The 7,456-nt window shown below is 42.0% G+C and overlaps 1 pseudogene; it reads left to right on the top strand.

Annotated features, from left to right (window-relative positions):
• Window positions 1–395: 395 nt before the first annotated feature.
• Window positions 396–518, top strand: LOC118636826 (annotated as a pseudogene).
• The last annotated feature ends 6,938 nt before the right edge of the window (window positions 519–7,456 follow it).

Raw genomic sequence — 7,456 nt, 5'->3', positions numbered from 1 at the left:
TACCGCACTTGCCCCTCAGCCCCTTTTGCTGGTTACTTCTCCTCTCCTTCAACTCTAAATGTTGGAGGATCCAGGGCTCAGTCCAGGAACCTCTTCCTCTTTTTTATTCCATTCTCTCCCTAGATAGTGTCATCCAACACCAAGGCTTTAAATATTATCTATGTGCTGTTGACTCCCAAATTAATTTATTATATTTTTGTCACTGACATCACCCAGAACTTGAAACATGTACATCGGACTATTTGCCAGCTCATTTTGGAATTTTATTAGGCTTCTGGAGCTTCACATATCCAAAACTAAGCTCTTAATACCTGACCAATCTTTATTCTTGAGTCTTTCACGTTTTAGTAAATGATGCCAACATTTACCCAAGTCAAAAAAAACCTGAATATAATGTATGAGTTTAGATGTATAGCAGGCCCATCCCCATGGGTCTCTCATAATGCCCCATGCCAAGGTAAACTGTGGACTTGAAATATTGTTTGGTGTCTGCAGGCACTCAAGAAGTTTGCACAATGGGGGAAAAAAAAGAAACCTGGGAATTCCTTTGAGTCTTTTCTTTTACACCTTATATCCAGACCCTCACCAAAACCTATGTCCCTAACTCAAAAATACATACAGAATTGTCCTTTTCTCTGCTCCCCACCACCTTAATTTCAACCACCACCATCTTTTATGTTGTCTACTTGTGTTTTTTTTTGCTTCCACTCTCATTCCATTATGGTCCATTTTTCCAAAGTGCCAGAAAAATCTTTAAAAATGTGAATCTGGAATTCAAGAAGATGGCTGTGGGCTAGACTGGAGTGAGGGTGAGTGTATGAAAGTGCGAGAGTGTGAATGAATGTGAGTGTGGACAATCAATTTTGAACAGTGCAGAAATGTGGGACAGAAGGTTCCTGTGTTGCAGATGGAAAGTAGCCAGCTACCACAGTAAGCATAAGCGAGTTTCTCCCTGTGCAGCCAGGAGGCCCCACCACTTTGGAAGATCCCTGATCTTCTCTGGAAGGAGAAAGTGGGGAGCAGCTAGGGCTGAGCAACCTGAGTCCACCAGAGCACCTGGCATCATCAGACCAGTGGACCCCACAGTGTCAATGTGAACCAGTGCACAACAACAACACTATCAAGGTGCCTGCTGCAGTAGCCGCAACCAGCCAGGAACAGAGCATAATCACCCACAGTAGAAGCCTGATCGGAGCCCAAGACCTTCCCCCACAGCAGCAGTGACTGGTTAAGAGTGGAGCCCCACCCCTAACAGCAGCTGAGGCTTGGGAGCCGAGACACACCCCCAGCAGAAGTAGCACTAGCTTGGGAGCTCAGCACCTTCCCCCACAGCAGCAGTGACTGGTTAAGAATAAAGCACCACCCTCAACAGCAGCTGAGGTTCAGGAGCTGAGACACAACTCCAGCAGCAGAGGCTTGGGAGTGGACATTCATGCCCAGGCAGCAGCAGCACAGATCAGCAGCTGAGACCCATCCCCAGAAGCATCAGCAGAGGCAGATTAGGAGTGGTGCCTGACCCCAAGCAGCAGCAAGACTCAGCCAGCCAAGACCCACTTCTGACAACTGCAGCAGTGGATTTGAAGCAGAGCCCCTTCCCTGACAGCAGCAAAGTCCCAGGAGTAGAGCATTCTCAGCCCCCAACAGCAGCAGAGGATTGGGAGCTGAGATCACCCCCTGGCAAAAGCAGCAGCAGTAGCAGTGCAAACTGAAAGCTGACACTCACCCCCAGCAGCTACTGATCAGAAGCTGAACCCAAAACAGCATCAGCATACCCCAGCAGCACACCAACAGGACCTACTCACACCAGCAGTACACCAGCTGAACCCACACACCCCAGGCAGAAGCAGCACAGATCAGCAGCTGAGACTCATCCCCAGCAGCATCAGCAAAGGCTGATCAGGACTGGTGCCCCAGCCCAAGCAGCAGCAAGTCTCAGGGAGCTGAGACCTGCATGACAGAACAACACCAGCCTCCAGGACACACAGCAGGCAAGAGGCACCATACACCAAAACAGGCTGAGAGGCACAACAGCCTTATTTGATAAACACCGACCTGTCTACACATTCCAACATCCCTCACTGGGTCTAGAACTATCAGCTTTCTAAAATGGTGAGACAAAGAACACCCAAATGAAAGAAAAGGAGGAATCACCAGAAAATGAACTACAGGAAATGGAAGAAAGCAATTCATCAGATAAAGAATTCAAAGCAATGATTTTAAGGGTGCTCAAACAATTTAGTAAAAAACTACAAGTAATTTAATCAGAATTATGAAGAGCTCAGTGGAAACTACATCAGCTTAAAAAAATAGGTAGAAGCTATAAAGGAAAATCAAGAGGAAATAAAGAGTGATATAGATGTTATGAAAAATACCTTGGAAGAATTCAATAGTAGATTATAAGAAGCTGAAGACCAAATTAGTGACTTAGAAGACAAGGAAAAAAACAACCAAATAGAGCAGCAAATGGGTAAAAAATTGAAAAGCAAGAGAAGAGTTTAAGGGAGCTTTGGGACAATACACAACATAACAGCATTTGCTTATAGGTGTATGAAAAGGAGAAGAATCAGAGAAAGGAATAGAGAATGTGTTTGAAAAAATAATGACAGAAAACTTTCCTAAACTGGTGAAGGAAAAAGTCACACAAGTCCATGAAACACAGAGTCCCAAGCAACATGAACCCCAGAAGACCCACAGCTAGACACGTCATAATAAAAATGGCAAACATTAAAGAAAAAGAAAGAATCTTACAGGAAGCAAGAGAGACACAAATAGTTACCCACAAGAGAGCTCCCATTAAAGTGTCATCATATTTCTCAATACAAACACTGCAGGCCTGATGGGAATGGCATGAAGTATACAAAGTAATAAAAGGCAAGTGTCTGAATCCAAGACTATTCTATCCAGCAAGGCTATCATTCAAAACTGAAGGAGAAATAAAGAGTTTCACAGACAAAACAAACAAAAACTAAATGAATTTACTACCACCAAACCAACACTACAAGAAATGCTGAAGAAATTTTTGTAAGAAGAAGAAAGAGAGAGAGAGAGAGAGGGGAATAAAATAAACGTGGTAACTAATAAGTATCTCTCAATAATAATCTTTAAATGTAAATGACTTAGCCATGGCCGGCTTGGTTCAGCGGTTAGAGCGTCGGCCTGCGGTCCTGAGAGACCCAGGTTCGGTTCCCGCTAGGGGCGTGTACCTCGGTTGCAGTTTGTCCCCGGCCCTGGTCGGTTGTGCGGGTGGCAGCCACTCGATGTGTTCCTTTCACGTCGATGTTTCTCTCTCTCTCTGTTCCACTCTCTCCTTCCCACTCTACCTGAACAAAAAATGGAAAAATGTCCTCGGGTGAGGATAAAAAATAAATAAATAAATAAATAAATAAATGTAAATGACTTAAATGCTCCAATCAAAAGACATAGGGTAGCTGCTTGGATAAGAAAACATAACCCTTATATATGCTGTCTACAAGAGACCCACCTCACAAAAAAAGAGTCACACAGGATGAAAGTGAAGGGAGGAAAACAAATTTTCCAAGCAAATGGAAATGTAAAAAAAGCTGGTGTAACAATACTCATAACTGATAAGATACACTTCAAAACGAGGGCCATACTAAGAGACAAAGAAGGTCAATACATGATGTTAAAATAATCAATTCAACAAGAGGATATAACCCTGGTAAACATATATGCACCAAATATGGGAGCACCAAAATATATTTGAAAACTTCTGGAGGACATCAAGGGAGAAATCAATTGCAATACAATTATAGTGGGTGGCTTTAACACCCCACTGACATCACTGGATAGATCTTCTAGACAAAAAATTAACAAAGACACAGAGTTCTTAAATGACAAACTGGATCAGTTGGACTTAATTAATATATACAGAACATTTCATCCCAAAGCTTCAGAATATACATTCTTCTTCAGTGCACATGGGACATTCTCAAAAATAGATCACAAGTTAGGACACAAAGTAAGTCTCTATATATTCAAGAACATTGAACTTATATCACAGTGGCATGAAAATAGATCTCAATTACAATAAAAACACAAAAACATTCAAACACTTGGCTAAACGGCAAGTTATTAAACAATGAATGGGTTACCAAGGAGATCAAGGAAGAAATTTAAAAATTTCTGGAAACCATTGAAAATGAACACACAACAACATAAAATCTATGGGACACAGCAAAAGCAGTCCTGAGAGAGATGTTCAGAGAATTACAGGCCTACCTCAAGAAACAAGAAATATTTATAATTGACTTTCAAACCCTACAACTTAAAGAACTAGAAATTAAACAAAATAAATAACCCAGAGCAAGTAGAAGGAAAGAAATGGAGAAGGTCAGAGCAGAAATAAACGACATACAGAAAAAAAACAATTCAAAAGGTCAGTGACACAAAGAACTGATTCTTTGAAAAGATAAATAAGATTGATAATCCTTAAGCTAGACTCAGCAAAAAAAAAAAAAAAAAAAAAAAAGAGGGACACAAATAAACAAAATCAGAAATGAAAGAGGAGCAGTAACAACTGACACCACAAAAATACAAAGGATTATTAAAACATACTATGAACAATTATACGCTAACAAATAGCACAATCTCGGTGAAATGGCCAAAATCCTAGAAACACGCAGTTTCCCAACACTGAACTGGGAAGAGTTGGAAAACTTGAACAGACCAATAATAACAAAGAAAATTGAGTAAAGATCAGACCAGAAATAAATGACATCAATGAAACAAAGAGCTGGCTCTTTGAAATGATGAACAAGATTGATCGACCCTTAACTGGTCTCACCAAGAAACAAATACACAAAATCAGAAATGAAAGAGGAGAAATAATAACTGACACCACAGAAATACAAAGGACTGTTAACAAATATTATGAACAATTATATGTCAACAAATTCGACAATCTAAGCAAAATGGACAAATTTCTAGAAACACATGGTCTTCCAAAACTAAACTGGGAAGAGATAGAAAACTTGAACAGACCAATAACAACAAAAGAAATTGAAGATGTAATCAAGACTCTCCCAGCAAACAAAAGCTGAGGCCCAGACAGCTTCAAAGCGGAGTTTTACAAAACATTCAAAGAAGAACTAATACCCATTCTCCTCAAACTATTTCAAAAAATTCAAGAAGAAGAAAGACTTCCAAATTCGTTTTATGAGGCCAGCATAATTCTAATTCCAAAATCAGAAAAAGACATTAAAAAGAAAGAAAACTACAGACCAACATCCGTGATGAACATAGGTGCCAAAATCCTGAACAAAATACTAGCAAATTGAATCTAGCAATATATCAAAAAAAGTATTCATCATGACCAAGTGGGATTCATCCCAGGGATGCATGGCTGATACAATATTCGCAAATCAAAAAGTGTGATACACCACATAAACAAAATGAAAGATAAAAATAATATGATCATATCAATAGATGCTGAAAAGGCATTCAACAAAATCCAGCACCCAATTCTGATAAAAAAATGCTCTGCAATTTGGGAATAGAGGGATCATATTTAGATATAATAAAGGCCATATATGAAAGACCTACAGCCAACATCATACTCAATGGGAAAAAACTAAAAGCATTTCCCTTAAGACAGGAACAATACAAAGATGCCCACTTTTCCCACTCTTATTTAACATAGTACTGTAAGTCTTAGCCACAGCAATCAGACAGGAAGAAAAAATAAAAGGGATCCAAATTGGAAAGCAGGAAATGAAACTGTCATTATTCACAGATGACATGATACTATACATAGAAAACCCCAAAGACTCCATCAAAATTTTACTAGAGGTGATGCGGAAAAATGGAGGCGGAGTGAATGGAAACTACACAGACCATCTCCCAGGACCAAACTGGATTTACAATGAAAATGAAGACAAATCGTCAGGAAGGGGCAACCGAAACACACCTTGGAGGACCACATAACCAGGGACACAGACTCAATCCTGGTAGGCTTGCGAGGACGCGAGAGGGGGCCAGGAGCCCACAGTCCGCAGCAGCCTGGGCTGGGACCAGCAGACTCGGCTGGAACCAGGGGACTCTGCGGGAAGCTGCTGCTGCCACCTGGGCTGCGACACAGCCTGAGTCCTGCGAACTCTGCTGCCTGCTAAGCCCTCGGCTGGTACCGCATGGATTCACTGGGACCAGGGGACTCTGCTGGAAGCTGCTGCCACCTCGCCAGTGTCTCGCTACCGCGGCTTCCTCCTGTGGCTTCGGCTGAGTGCAACGCCGTTGACTGGTGCCACAGCTTCGGCCGCCCTTGGCTGGGCGTAGCGCCCTTGGGTTAAAAGTCTGAGGTGGCTCCATGACTCAGAGGTTAGACAGAGGCTAAATTGGCAGCAGCCACTGACCATGGGCTCCGGCACAGGAAAGACAGACTGGACTGGAACTGTGGGGGGACACTGGGGTTTTGGAGGATGCTCAGAGCTTTTGCTATGTGCAGCCAAGCAAGACTGTGGTCATTTTACTCCTTCCCAGGGCCCAGGGGAGAGGGGGCCCCTCCCCCAGAGATTCAACACCACCTGGTGGCCACTGAAATGCTAACTGAAGCCCATTAACAAACAGCAGCTGCCCCACCTTCAGGAAATCATCTTACACTCAGGACCAGAGGGAGTTATTCAGGCAACTCAGAAACCAAGGTTCTTCAGGTGACCACTACTAATAGCCTCCAGGCAAAAAACGCTAGAGGATAACTACCATTGCCTGGGTTAGCAACACTAACCAGAAAAGTAAGACTTGACAGTGGTGTTTAAATTGGGTCCTCCCTGGCTCATCCAAACCCAGGAGAGGGAGCCACAAACAGCAGAACCCCAACACCCACAGGGAAAATTTGGCACACTCCAAAGCCCACTGTGATAGCCAAAATGGTGAAAAAACAGAAACAAAAGCCAAATGAAAGAACAAGAGACCTCTACCAAAGATGAGATAAATGAGGTGCAGTTAAACAAGTTAACAGAACTAGAATTCAGAGCCATGATCTTGAGGAAGCTCAACAGCATGTGTAAGGACATGAGCACCATGAGTAAAGACATAGAAATGTTGAAAATCAACCAGTTCGAAATTAAAAACCACGAAGAAGAAATGAAGAATGACATATCAGAAATGAAAAACACATTGGAAGTTCTAAAATGCAGAGTAGGGGAAGCTGAGGACCGGATCAGTGAATTAGAAGACAGGGTAGAAAAAATCAACCAGTCAGAAAAACAAAAGGAAAAAAAGGATTCAAAAACAAGAAGACAGCTTAAGAGAACTGTGGAACAACTGGAAACAAAATAATATTCGCATCATAGGAGTCCCTGAAGAAGAAGAAAATGAGCAAGGGTTAGAGAATATATTCAAAGAAATAGTGACAGAAAACTTCCCTAATTTGGTGAAGGAAGAAGGCATTCAAGTTCAAGCAGCACAGAGAGCCCCAAGTAAGAAGAACCATAACAGGCCC

The sequence above is a fragment of the Molossus molossus genome, unplaced genomic scaffold, assembly GCF_014108415.1.
Source record: "Molossus molossus isolate mMolMol1 unplaced genomic scaffold, mMolMol1.p scaffold_m16_p_2, whole genome shotgun sequence".
NCBI lineage: Eukaryota > Metazoa > Chordata > Mammalia > Chiroptera > Molossidae > Molossus > Molossus molossus.
Note: the sequence above shows the minus strand (reverse complement) of the source record. Positions and strands in the feature narration are given on the sequence as shown.